At 45.7% G+C, this 14,122-nt stretch overlaps 1 pseudogene; it reads left to right on the top strand.

Annotated features, from left to right (window-relative positions):
- Window positions 1-13,398: 13,398 nt before the first annotated feature.
- LOC136662745 (5S ribosomal RNA) lies at window positions 13,399-13,518 on the top strand (annotated as a pseudogene).
- The last annotated feature ends 604 nt before the right edge of the window (window positions 13,519-14,122 follow it).

The following is a 14,122-nucleotide window of genomic DNA, read 5'->3' as shown; positions in this document are numbered from 1 at the left end:
GGCTCTGATACATGGAAACGAGAGCTGACTTATACTAACACCTCATTGGTTCTTTGCTGTGTCACAATAACATTTCATTGGCTCTCAAGCAATCAGTCTCATTGGTCAGTTTTGAGTCGAGGAAATCCCCTTTTTGTTACATAAGGCAGTTGTGTTTTCCTTTAAAAAAAAATTATAACTTATAACCAGCTTTCTGGTTATAACCGGTTACAAAAATTTGGTTATAACTTTTTATAGAATGCAGATATTTCAAAGTGATTTGCTTCATAGCATTCTGCATTAAATTACCCATCAAATGATACATAATCAGAAAATACCAAGATTTTCACAATTTTGGCTAGCGGTGTGTCAGCTGTTTTGGTGGCATATGACTGAGGAGAGAAAAGGTGCAGGGGGGTTTTAAAAAGAGGGGGAAAGATCCAGTGAGTGCAACTGCCACTGGATCCACCTGTTCCCCCCCCTCCCAGTTCCTTCCCCAATACGACCCATTTCTCCTCTCAGTTGCAAACCTCCCTCTGTGCTGGCTTACCTGCTGCCCAAAATCAGATGCTAGGATTGGGCCACTAATGTAACATGTTGTTTGGTTCCATTCCTGCTGGTTCTCCACCACCAGCCTCCGGCGTATCTGTTTTGCAGTCTGTTGGTGCCCTGCTTTCCACTTTTCTTGGATGGATCACCTTGGCATTGATGCTGGCCAGCCAATAACTGCCAGTTCTCCTCCTTGAACCCCTGCCTGATGGCCCCTGAAGCTTCCTGGCAACTCAATTTCTAGATTTTGGACTCTTTTGTGTGTGTGTGTGTGTGTGTGTGTGTGTGTGTGTGTGTACGTGTGTGTGTACGTGTGTGTGTACGTGTGTGTGTGTGTGTGTGTGTGTGCATGCCAGCCATCTCCTGTGTCTCCCATCTCTTGGGAACTGTCTGCTCCACTAAATGAGAGGCTGAGAAGATGGCCTCAAAACAATGGCCTCAACTGCTGTTGGCTGTTCCCAGATGCATTATGTAGTGCTTTCCCCAGAAACTTAAGGTTTATAGTTATCTTTTGCTTGTACCAGCCTCACTAGCTACTTGGTTGTACCTGTCTGAAAAGATGATCTTAAGTGATGAGAACCTGGAAAATAGTTGTACATAGTTTAAGTTTTCAATAACAGATATCACCTTGCTATCACTTTGCCTGTTTTTACTCATTTTTGCTGATCACTTTAGCAGTAAACACTTAAGTCACATGTGTTAAGCCATTGCTTTACTCCCTGGCCTTGCTGATGACACTAGCAGGCTCCATCAAGCCCATGTGTTAAGCCATTGCTTTACTCCCTGGCCTTGCTGATGGCACTAGCAGGCTGCATCAATCCGGTGAGTGGCCTGAAAATGCTTCTGTTAGTTTCACATCTGAAGATGCTTCTGTAAGACCTTAGAACAGGGTTTTCCAAACCCTGACCTGGCGGCCGAATCCAGGGTTTGGGGAAAGTCCTCCACTCCGTAAATGGAGCTTATTGTTCCAACCCCATGTTGTGTGTTTTCTCAGTAGATCTGGACACCGGGATGCTCTGGGCAGTCATGTCTGCCCAGACGTCCTGTTGCACAGCCTTCTGGGACATCAGGCAATAGACAACTGCCCAGGGCATCCTGGTGCCCAGATCTACTGAGAATACATGTGGCAAGGGCCCAGAATGGTAAGCTCTGGTCCGAACGGGGACCACTTTTTTGATGGACGGCGAATTTGGCAACCACTGCCTTAAAAGCAAGTGGAACTGTTTTGTAAGTTCTATGCTCTTAGACTTTAGGCAAATAAGGGCACAATCCTAACCAGGTCTACTCAGAAGGAAGTCCTATTTTGTCCAATGGGCCTGATTCTCAGGAAAGTGTGGTTAGGATTGCAGCCTAAAGCTCCTTTGTGACAACCTTGGACTACGCTTGTTTCTTCCTCGGAATCCAAAGAGCCTCCAGCTCACAGCCGGAGATCTGCAGCCCAAGACACTCTCTCTCTCTCTCTCTCTCTCTCTCTCTCTCTCTGTGTGTGTTGCCATATGAAATCAGGCTTACAGCTCCCTTTAAATATCATGACAATTATTCATTGAAATCCAGACAAAGGACAGACGTTTGTTTGTTTGTTTTCCCCCCTAAAGCCCATATGTGACTTTGAACCTTCTGGGTCCTTAAGTCACAGGGGCATTTTTTTTCAAAAACGGCACATCAAAGCAGTTGGAAGCAGACAACCGGGTAGTAAAGCCACTTCCCCTACAAAGTTTAGTTGATATGCATATTTCCAATTCCTTGTATGCTTCTCACTCTGTGGTTGGCTCATTATCTGCCCCAGTGGATCAATTAATTTTTCACCACCATCTGTTAGGCCAGTTATCACTTCCCTGGGTGATGCAGCTCCACGATGTCCTTTGACAACAGAAAGGCTGCAGCAAACTGGAGAGGCAGCAGGTGAAGCTGTTTAGTGGTTACAGCAGAGTTCGGAAAGACTGTTATTATCCTGGCTGGTGGGTGGACAAACTCAGAGTGTGTGTGAAAAGCTTCACCTTGGAGTTACTCTAGGACAAAACTGGGGCAGTTACATTTCTCTTGCCTGTTTGATCCAAAGCTATATTTATTTCAGTCATCTGCTTGCAAAGCTACGGAGTTGATTGTGGTCTGCAAGTCAAATTCAACACACAACCTCTTTACCGTTCCTAGGCTGGTTCAACACCATGAATCGAGGGATGTAAAGTCAAGTGTTCACATGCATCCTCAGTGGATGCTTGAGAAAGAGGACGGCTTTGCTAGCAGTCGGTACAAAGGCTCTCTAGGGCTTGGAAGTGTTTGCAAAATTGCAACTGCTTGTGACCCAACTGCTCCTGGAGTCTCAAATGCAGTGGGCTTGCTGTTGTGGACATGGTCACTGCCAAAGTCCCCTTCCTTCCAAGCAACGAGCTTTGGAGTGGGGTAGACAGTACACAGCACTTAAGGGACTGCGGCAGCGTCCTTCCTGGTGGGAATGCTGAGTGGGAAACAAGTGATATTTCTATCATTTCCATTAGGAGAAGGGCTCCCAGGTAGAAACCATGCAAAGAGCCTCAGTTTCCAGCTAGAGACTGTGCCAGCAGGCTCTAGAGCAGTGGCATAGCTAAGAGGGGCAGAGGTGTACATTGCCTTGGGTACCACATCTTGAGGGGGGTGCCAACCCGCAACACAATGATGGAGCCAAGGTGAAAAAGTGGCCTTCTGAGGCTCAGGGAGGTCACGTGGAGGCCTTAGAAAGGCATTTCCAGTTTTCACTTCTCTGTGACCACTTCTCAAATGCTGGGAGGTATGAAACATCTTAGGGGGTGTTAACACCCTGGTGGGGGGTGATAAATTTGTTTTTGTGCCCCTGGGTGCCAGAAGGCTAAGCTACACCACTGTTAGTCGTGGTGAGTGTGGGATCCACAGTGTGGAAGGGATCCACAGAGCCAGATCTCTTCCCCTCCTGCACAGGTAAGCACTTTGCTTGGAGGAAGGAATAACAGAGAGGCAGCTCTGTCAGTTCAATTTGCAAATGGTCAGTTCAATTCCAACAGAGGGACTGTGAGCAAGAAATAAAACCACAATTTGATTCCATGCACTTTAAACCAAACCTGAATTGGAACTGAAGGCTAAGCCGACACTCTAGTTGATAATTGGACTTTTGCTCCAGCTACATCGACACTTTGACCCTTCTTAATTTGGAACTATGCATTAGCTTTACCTCTCTTTGAAGTTGGGTTTAACGAGACGTTGGATCTTCTCAATATGACGCTTGTACTAGTTACACACTCTTTATGGTTGCCTGTAAAACGAGAAATCTTTGCCCAATGGATCTGATTTTTTCCCCCCCGACCCGCTAAATAAGTTGTAATAAACCTGAAATGTTAATGCCAATTAGAAAGGAAATACAGAATTTGGAAGCCAAAGTTGAAAGCTGAAAGGAGATGATCTGATGTCCAATCCTTATGCTTGGTTTGTTTGTTTTGGGCTATGATGTCTTCATAGCATGGTACAGTCCCTGAACATTTCATATGATTTTTTGTAGAAAATACCCAAATTGCCAGCATGAAAAGACCTGGCGATTCTCCGCTGAACTCAATATGCAACAAAAATGAATGGGGGAAAAAAACAAACAAGTGCATTTCTTAAATTACTTACCATTTTTGTCCAATGTCCCCAATTTTGCACAGATGATTCCCCAGGGGACTACTAGATATCTCAAACTATGCATGCAATTGGGTTGGAAAATGACAGTGTTGTAAGCATCCGACGATGGGAGGGGGTGCATCTCAACTGAAATCAATGTAAAGCTAAAATGAATGAAAATGAATGGATTCCCTTCCTCTTCATTCATTGTCAAGTTCCCTTTCCTTTGCAGAGCACAATGAATGAAAATTAATGAGGTACATTCATTTTCATCCCCGTTTTGTTTTGATAACAAATGCACATGCCAGCAAGATTTTTCATAGCCCTCAACTGGATACCCTCCAAGTCAATGTGGTGTAAAGCTGCTCATTGGCCAATAGCTGCAGCAACATCAGTATCATTCCCATTCTCCACTGGGGTACCTACTCAATCACGCCTTATGACAGCTTTCAGGCTGAGAACTCTTTCGATCACATCCACATGGATTTCTAGCCATGACATCTTGGGCCCAATTCTATCCAACTTCCCAGAGTCAATGTGGCCATGATGCAGCTCTGCGATAAGGGAATGAAATGAAATGAAGGGCGCAATCCAAAGGCGCCCATGCACTGACGCAAGTCCCTTGCGCTGGCCCAGGAGGGTCGCAAACATGCCGTAAGACATGTTTGCGCCTCCTCAGGAGGAAGCCAAGCCAACGCTCAAAGAAGCGCCGGCTTGTGGAGGCTGACACAAGCCTCCACGACGGCTTCCTCCTTGCGAGTTGCGTCGGCCCAGCTGGTAACGTCTTACCTAGTAAGAAAGGTACGCAGGGGGGAGGTGGGGAAGAGGCAGGACAGAGGTGTTCCTGGGTGGGGGGAGGGCAGGCAGTGGGCGGCCCTGGGGCCAGGCAGGTGCAGAACAGTAGGCGGGGCTGGGATCCAGCAGTTATGCCAGATCCCAACCCCGTTGCCAGGGAGAACGGTGTGACTCCAAGCCCCTCCACTCCCCTTGGACTTGTGCCACCTGAAGACCTATAGGCACCAGCGGCCCTTACCCAGATGTAAGGGGAAATGTTTCCCCTTGCCTCTGGCTGAGCCGTTTATGGCCACAAGCTGTGCTGGATACAGCACAAGCCTCTTGTCTTGCCTGTTCCAGCGCAGGACAGGACTGTGCCCAAAATTCATTTTGTGTGTGCATTTAATTTTTGGTGACTATACAAAAGTATGACACATAAGAGCCAACCAGTAACTGATCTTGTGAATCGAAAAGGCGAAAGTGCTTGGAAAGAGCCATTCAAAACCTTTGGTTTAGAAGTGGGGGGAAAAGAAATCAAGAAAGATTTTTCTGATCAATTATTGGAAGCCAGAAAAGGTCGGTCTGCGGACACTGACGCTCCAGAGTTCATAGCCTGTGGAAATGGCTACATCATGACATCCTCGTGCCTTTGATACAATTACAACAGCAAAGTATTGTCGTCTCCAAATCGCTTTGTAATAGGTATCTTTAGGCATCTCTAAAGAGGTCTAAAATTTTATTCATCTGTGGATCTTTCTTAAATAAATTTATTCCTCATTCATACTTTAACCATCACCTAGGTCTATGCTCCTCTTTTAAACTCCGTTAGAAATCTAGTGACATTCGTATGTACACAGGGAATAAAAGGAATGACCCTGTTATCCTATTTCCTTCTCCAGAAACGAGGAAGACGGCTTTCCACATTAAGCACCAAATGGCCTGTAAAAGTGGAGGAGCAAATAAAGCCAACCTAATTCTACGGAATGGCAAACTCCAGTTGCACTTTCCTTGCAAAATATAGGGCTTCCCCCTCCCCTTTAAATCTGTCACTCTTTAAAGTCCTCTATTTCCCTGCCCCTGAAGATCATGATATTTTTTTTTTAAAAAAAGAAAGCACAAACATAGATTCCGTGAAGAAACCAGCTATGATAGGTTTCAGTGGGACTCTTTCCCCTTTCAATTTATACCCTTTTTGAAATAATGTGTGGTGTTCTTTTGGGAAAATGCTTGCACAGCCTTTTAAAAATACACTCTAGCTGTGAATCATAGACATTACAGCCCGAGAAGGCCCTCTAAATACATAGCTGTGGAGTCCCATTCCCCTGGTTATATAGGATTGTTTTCTATGATATTTCACGCACAGTTGAACGTACTTTCTTGAAGGATACAAGACCAATCAACGCATTTGGAAAAAAGAATATGGTACGGTCCTCCAGGGACTTGACAACTCTGGAAAGACACACCACGTCGGAATCCTCTCCCACGTTAAAACAAAAACAAAGCCCCACACGTTTTCCTGTGAAATTTTATCACATGGGAGAAAAAGGTTTCATGATACTGGTTTTCCTTTAAGAAGGCAGAGCCTTCAGTCAGGTGATGATAGCTGAGTTGAATCGTCTTCTTTTTCTGAATGTGCAAATTGGCACTGAACCTCATTTCTCATGTTGGTTGGCCAACGATGCATGCTCAAAATGTTAATTTTAACGGATGTTTTGGCTCAGAATTTCCCCCCGTCCAATCCATCCATCTATCTACCTATCTACCAATCTATCTATCACATTGTTTCTCAATCAGTGGCATGGAGCCAGCAGTGACCCTTGAGATGGTGTCTGGTGATACTTTTGAAACCCCTGGACATCTTCCACCTGGCAGCGAGACCAGGAACATAACACAATAAACAGCAGTACAAGGCTAGGTTCAGTGGGCAGACCTCCAAAGCACATATTTCCACGTTTGAAGAAGCCCTCCCATCCACCCTGAGCTTCTCACCAATATTTGTCATGTTGCATCTGGCCTCCCAACCCGGACATAACTGATTATGGGGTCATTTTCAGTTACTTCCAGTGGTACTTCAAATAGGTGGACCATGTGAGGGGTACAGTGGAGGACAAACATTGAGAAACTCTGATCCATCACAAACATAATTTTTTAATAACCTCCTGCTTAGCTTTGAAGCTTCCCGGGTGACCTTGGGCAAGTCACAACTTCACAGACTAACCTACCTTGCAGGGTCATTGTGAAGAAGGGGAAAAAACCATGGACACCACCCTGAAATCCCAGGAAGAAGGGCAGTACAAAATGTAAATGAATGAATGAATGAATGAATGAATGAACAATCGATATGAAGTTTAAGTACCTGTCCAAAGGGGAGCTGTAACTTTGTGGTAGAGCCCATGCTCTGCATGCAAAATGACCCAGCTTCACCTTGATATCACCAAGGAGGCCAGAGAAGCAGCATGTCTAAAACATCAGGGAGCCACAGCCAGTCAATGTCAGTTAGACTTATGGTCTGATTCTCTAGAAGGCAGTTCCCCTTGTGCCATGGCTTGTACACTCCTATTTTCACACTCCCCCCCCCCCAAAAAAAAGAGAACCCACTTCCTTAAGCTTATCTCACGTTGCTGAAGCCTTTCGTTATCTGCTGTTTAATACACATGGTTCTTCAACACTACTGTTTTAAATGTCAGGAAATGCTTGAACTTTTAAGGGGAAGATCAGCAAGGAAATGCAAGCTGACAAACATATAATTGTTGCACAATCTGTTATCAAATGCTCTAAATGATCATTGCCACCTTGGTAAATGGCATAGTGTGTTTCACCATTGTCATCATCTCCTCATTGACTGATCCAAGAGGCTGGTGGTTGAATGCCAATCAGATTGGAAAACCAGAGGGAACCACTCTCCACCTAAGGTATGTGGGTGTTTACATACCTGCAAACAAAGATAGATCTATCTATCTATCTATCTATCTATCTATCTATCTATCTATCTATCTATCTATCTATCTATCTTCACAGTTTTGTTTCTGAAAGATACACAAGTTGCTATAGTTCAGGGGTGGGAAAACCCTGGCCTGGGTGCCATTTGCGGCCCTCGGGGACCCCCAATCCGGTCCGCAGGGAACCCCCAGTCTCCAATGAGCCTCTGAGACTGTTGGAGCCCACGCTGGCCTGGACTGTCGGTTGTGACCACCAGATACGAGCTTCAGGCCGAGTTACAGCAGGGTCTCCATGTTTTTTCTGCTTTTCCCTGGGCATTATTTTAAACCCCCCACCACCATTGCCTCTGAACAACTTGTGTCTCATGTGTTTCTGGCTTGGTCTGTATGTGTTCGCTGTACAAGAGGTGTGTGGCAAACAGCTCAAAGATCTCATGCGGTTCTACATGCCTGCAATATAGTTCTCATGTGTATTATAAATATGCTCAGTAAAATTCATTTATTCATATAAGTTCCATCTCTAATGAATTCATTTACAAAAATTTATGTAAATTCAAATTTGAAATATAATTTAATCCTTTTTTCCCCAGCCCCCAGCACAGTGTCAGAGAGAAGATGTGGCCCTCCTGCCAAAATGTTTGCCCACCCCTGCTATAGTTGAATGCCTTTGATTCGTGCCATTCCAACAAACACCTATTTAAATCCATGTCCTCCAGAGGTCAGCTCTTCCAGACTCCATTATTTTGGGGAGGTCTGAAGGATTACCAGCACATTCTCAATCAACCAAAGGTACACTCATAAGTACTTATAGGTCAGGAAGCATTTTCATGTACTTGGAGATAAGTGAAGTGTTTATCTGCTAAGTCTTACAACTAGCACTCATGGTCTTTCGACATTCTTCCCATACTCCCCCGTTAATTACTATGAGGTCTGCAACAACGCCTCTATTCTTCCAGCAAGACTCCAGGAACAAAGGATACAATGGAAAGACAGTGTGTTCATTGTTTTCTAGTCTTGTGATAGTCTATTTTTCAGTGCAAGGGGTTCACAATTTTTTGATGACCTTTCCCAGACACAATTTGCAGTCACCATGGTCCCTTTCACACCAGTTTGCATTCACCATGGCCCCTTTCACCCCCTGGCTTGAGGGATGTTTTGAATTCTCCAAGATGAACAGGGAAGGAGGAGAAGAGAATTAACCCAAGGAACAATAACAACCCATAATAAAAGCACATTGTTCATCACTAGTGAAAATTCAGTCTTTGTGTCGAGTGGCATTCATCAGACTACAGCCCCTCCACCTCATCCGGGATGTCCTTTGCTCAGTCCCTCCCTGCATAAGGCAAAGCAGGGAAGGACAACAATGGATTGGTGAGGGGGAATTTTCTGGGTGGGGCTAAGGCAGTGTCTTGAATGCACAAGCCCCCAACTCAACAACCAGAGCCTGGGAATGGTTGTGCTCCAGCCCACTCACCCTTGGGATAATCTGAGATTAGCTGACCACCCCATTCTGGGGGCTGTGTAGGAAGTTTTTGCTTCCCACCTGATTGGCCCTTAGTGGGAAGTTTCTTCGCCAACCTTAGACTGTTCCTTTGGACCTTAGTTTTTGCTTAGCTAGGGTAACCACTTCTGGCAGATATAATGCAGGACAAGGAGTAGGATTTGAAATCTGGTGTGCACTCCAAGGTAGGTAAGAGACAGTAGGTGACTTAGAATAGATCTCAAGTGGCTACCCGGCTCGAGGATGCAGGGTGGTGTCCCTTCAACTTGAATTGCAAAGTTCATCTTAAAGGTTTTCAGGTTTGGGATGGGAGGAGCAATTTGCTTGCCTTGACCCCCTTTCTAGGGGTTGGTCGGGAAAATCAGGGGTCAGTGAGAGTCAAGGTGATAGCACTGAGGGAAGTGACAGTCGCAACTGTCTCCTCCTTGTAGGTGCCCACACTAAAAAGGGGATTGAGTTCTATCTAGAGGGGAACCTAGGATCCCAAAGGATCTCCTCTATGGAGAACTCGTGGAAGGAAAGTGCCCTACAGGTAATCCACAGCTGTGATACAAAGACATCTGCAAGAGGGCTCTGAAGGCCTTAGGAGTGGACCTCAACAGGTGGGAAACCCTGGCCTCTGAGCGGCCCGCTTGGAGGCAGGCTGTGCAGCATGGCCTTTCCCAGTTTGAAGAGACACTTGGCCAACAGTCTGAGGCTAAGAGGCAAAGAAGGAAGGCCCACAGCCAGGGAGACAGACCAGGGACAGACTACACTTGCTCCCAGCGTGGAAGGGATTGTCACTCCCGAATCGGCCTTTTCAGCCACACTAGACGCTGTTCCAGAACCACCTTTCAGAGCGCAATACCAGAGTCTTTCAAGACTGAAGGTTGCCAACACACAGAGGGGAACCTCTGTAAAATACACAGCATGGGCCAAAATTTGGAATTCTGTACAGTTCAGACCGCCGGTTGCAATTCCGTGAGATAATAGTATCCAAATTTCTCACCAGCCAGACTGTTTTGATAGATCACCTTATCAAAACCAGATGATCATCAAGTTCATCATATCAAGACCAGACAGTCTTATCGAGAATGAATTAGTGATCCATTTCATGCCAAAAACAGATACTGCCTTGTGTCATCTATGGATACCTGGGCAATATGCTTTTTTTTTTGGTGGGCATTTAATTGCCTGGTTACAACATCGTGAGAGCCTAAATCAGTAGATGTTCTCGAACCATTTATTTTTTTTAAAGTAATTAACACACAGAACGCCTTTCTCGTTCCCTGCGCTGGGTCAAGGGAACGAATAGATTATTAAGACTCAATATTCCCATTCTGTTGAGACTCAAGCAGGAGCACAAGAGGAGGAGGAGGCAAAGACTTGTACAAATCACTTAATAGCTTCAAGCCGACCTGGCAAGGGCAAATTACAAAATTGATCAAACTAATTTATATTTCTCCAAAAGAAGGTAAGAAAGAATAAATCTCATTTCAAGCTGCATTTTTAAGAGCCCCCTGGCTCTTGTCAGAAAATCGTACGGGATGCGAGCCAAGGAGCTGCTGTACTTCTGGTGGCTTGTTGGACTGTATAATACAGTTTTGTTTCTGAGTCACCACCAGAGGGCCAGTTTATAACTGATCACAATCACAGTGGCTTGCACAGGAAAGCAGAAATTTAATTTCACGCCGCCCTTCCTCCAAAGAGCTCAGGGCAGTGTACGCAGCTGCTCCGCTCCTTTTGTCCTCACAACAACCCTGTGAAGTAGGTGAGGCTGAGAGAAAGTGACTGGCCCAAGGTCACCCAGGAAGCTTCATGGCTAAGGGGGGATTTGAACCCGGATCTTCCAGGTCTAAGTCCAATTCCCAGACCACTACACCACCCTGTCTCTAGAAATGATTAGGGTGATAAGGGGATGGGTGCATCAGTGGCATCAATAAGGAGGTGTAGGGTGTGGGCTACACTATGTGATGCGCACAGAGGGGGTGACACCACTACTGACCAAAACTGTTAAAATCTTGGTATTTTTGAATAATACCATCATGTTCTATATCACTGGATGGGGAATTTCACGCAGAATGCAATGAAACAGATCACATTAAAGATCTCTGTTGTGTCAAAAGTTATAGGCAAAAAATCAGCAGGTTGGGGCAACGGTGCATTGCCATATCCACTGCATGGGAGGAGGTCCATCATGGGGGTGATGGACTGTCTTCCCACACCAGGTAAGGCAAACCCTAGTGATGCCACTGGGGTTGGTGGGAAGACCTTATAGTCCATCTTTCCTCTTTGATGATGCTCGTTTAGCACCACTCTTAAAGGTCCCCTCTCTCTGAAAAGAAGCAGGAAGCAATGATAGCTGATAAACTGTAACTAGGGCATGTAGGTTGCTACCATCTTGCCCCTATAACCTACATGAGTGTTTCCCAAACTGTGGGTTGGGACCCACCAGTGAGTCGCAAGCTCAGTGTTGGTGGGTTGTGCCACTGAAATCGACAAGCTGATAGCTGACAAGGAAGCTGGATGAGCCCTATGGAAACTGAGTTGCACGTGCACATTTTCTCGCAAGTAGGAGAATGTGTCTCAGTCCACTTTGAAGGGCTGGCCGGAGGGGGGGGAATGCAACACCACTAGAACAGTCCTAATTCAATGCATGCAGGCCCCAAAAAGCACCCAAGAAGAAAGTCCTCACCCTCCAAGCTGACAAGGAAAATGTATTGACCCCTAGAGAAAGTGGAACCGAGCCACACGTGTGTGTTTATTCATGTGTCGGCAAATGTGCCTTGGCTCCTATCGAAGGCCAAGTGAAGGAGAGTGTAACCCCACCAGAATGGACCCAATCCGATGCACATGGAGCACAACAAATTCTCCAGAAGGTGGTCCCTCCGCCAGCACAGTAAAAAGGATGAATATTAGGTGGGTCCCTAGAGAGTGTCATTTTAAAAAGTGAGTCCCAGTGATAAAACATTAGGGAACCACTGATCTACTTAATTGCAGGAGCTGTTCAGCTGAGATGCATATTAGGGACAAGCTGTGTGGGACAAAGATTCAACAGGTCAACAATGGCTCCCCACTTAATTTGGCATCTGCCTGTCCTTTGGTCAAGTTCAACCACCTGACCATGACCAAGGAACATTCCTGGTATTGTCCATTGGTTTCCCATTCTAGAGAGAGGGAAGAGCAATAGCTGGCACATCACTTAAGGGGAGCAGCATTCGGCATGCCACCTCAGATGTCAGGATGTCTTGGGCCAGTCCTGGTGCAATGAGACATACTTCAAATGGTCGGAGTGCTGCAGGAGAACCCCTTGTAAACCAGAGAATCCTTGAAGCCATTTCATGGGCTCCTTTGGTAGAAAGCAGGTGACCTGCATGTAGCAAGTGTTGCAGACGACTGAAAGCAGGGAAGGAATGTTAAGGTTGCTGCAACATTAAGATGAGCTCTGAGTAACCTTCTTCTTGGGGTTGGACTAGATGACCTTTTAGGTCACAACTCTATGTTTATGTGATCCTATGATTGATTCTTACAAGCTCAGTGGTGCCTTTTTGTATCCCCTGAGAGCACTCTGAGAACACATTCCCATTTTTGTTAAAGTTAATGATGTACTCCTGCAGTACTGCTAAAGCATATGCCAGTATGCCACACCTGATTAAGCTTGTTGACTTTCAACCACTGGAATGTAGTGATGGGTGAAGTTCCATCAGCTCAGTTTGGACTGAGCTCAGCAAACCTCTGGGAAAAAAAAAAAAACAGAAGATAGCTCAGCTCATTTTTTTTTCCCAAAGGTCAGTTCAGAAGTGTGGAGTCTATCACCCTCCTGTTAACACCAAGAACATGTTCAATAGTGTGCCAGAAGTAGGATGCTTGGGAATGTGTATTTTCCATGCCACTAGGCATCCCTGATAAGAAAGTATATATCATGGGACATTTCCTGGAACCCTGGCACTTGGGATGCCGTCCTGGTAGCATCCAAAGTGCTAGTGCGAGAGATAGAGGTGCCTGGCTCTTTGAACTGGAGAAGACATTCCCTGGGAAATGATTCTCAATTTGTAAGATGAATGAGGACACATTCACAGCAACTGTTACCCTGCACATGCCTGATCTCATCTGATCTTGGAAGCTAAGCAGAGTCAGGCCTGGTTAGTACCTGGATGGGAGACCGCCTGGGAATACCTGGTGCTGTAGGCTTATACCATAGTCTTTCAAGACTGAAGGTTGCCAACCAACCAGCCATATTCTGAGCCAAGTAAAGATGAACTATGGCGGTGTCACTGATGAAAACAAGACACTCCTTCTGCCCTGCCTACTGTGTTAGCGCAGCTGAATTTATCCACTGAATGTGGCTCAAGTTCAAATCTTCCGAGTCCGCTTTTTATTTATTTATTTATTGACCAGTTGATTCATCCCAATGCTTTCATCACCGTTCCCTTCTATAACTCAGTGCCTGTCAACTAAGTGCATGTAACTAAGGGTCCAATCCTATCCAACTTTCCAGTGCGGAGGCAGCCACAGTCCAGCCCAGAGATAGGAGGACAAATGTTCCTTTACCTTGAGGAGGCCTCCATGACTGGTCTGCCCCCCCCCCACGTCAAGAGGCAGTGCATGATCCATTAGCACAGGTGCAACAGCACCGGAAAGTTGGATAGAATTGGGCCCTAAGTGCGTGTAAGCAAAGCAATCACATATATTTTCATTCTTTCCTCTGCCTCCATCACCTCCCTTTGCATCAATATCTGGACTCAGCATGCTAAGATCTTTGTATCAGAAAGTCAGGCTGCAGTTCCTAACCACA

Source organism: Tiliqua scincoides, chromosome 11 (genome assembly GCF_035046505.1).
Source record: "Tiliqua scincoides isolate rTilSci1 chromosome 11, rTilSci1.hap2, whole genome shotgun sequence".
NCBI lineage: Eukaryota > Metazoa > Chordata > Lepidosauria > Squamata > Scincidae > Tiliqua > Tiliqua scincoides.
Note: the sequence above shows the minus strand (reverse complement) of the source record. Positions and strands in the feature narration are given on the sequence as shown.